The sequence below is a fragment of the Microtus ochrogaster genome, chromosome 5 (genome assembly GCF_000317375.1).
Source record: "Microtus ochrogaster isolate Prairie Vole_2 chromosome 5, MicOch1.0, whole genome shotgun sequence".
Classification (NCBI taxonomy): Eukaryota; Metazoa; Chordata; class Mammalia; order Rodentia; family Cricetidae; genus Microtus; species Microtus ochrogaster.
Genome location: NC_022012.1, coordinates 17,113,179 through 17,113,626, shown reverse-complemented (window position 1 = coordinate 17,113,626; position 448 = coordinate 17,113,179).

Genomic DNA, 448 nt, shown 5'->3' with positions numbered 1-448 from the left:
TACATAGGGGTTGAAGAGTTTAAAGCCAGCTTGGTCTGTGTGGTGAGATATTTTCAGAAAAGACAGGAGAGAGTGCTGTGACACACACTAGACCATGAACGACATCTTCGTTCCAGTACCTAGATGAAACCACAAGCTAGGAGCTACCCCGTTTTGTGTGCTATACAATTAAGGCTATTACATTTTCTGTTCTGTCTCCTACAAAAGGATACTGTAAATAACAGAGAAGGCATCTTTTGCATTTCTGATGCTTCACATATTAAGAAAAAAAACCCTATAAGCCACTTCCCTCTGAGATTTGATTGAGAGGTATCCCGAAACTACCATGGGCATGTTTAACTAATCAGTATTACATCTGAATCCTACTTAGGCAAAACTCAAAGTAAGTAAAAGCCTTGTAATTACATATATATATATATATATATATATATATATATATATATATATA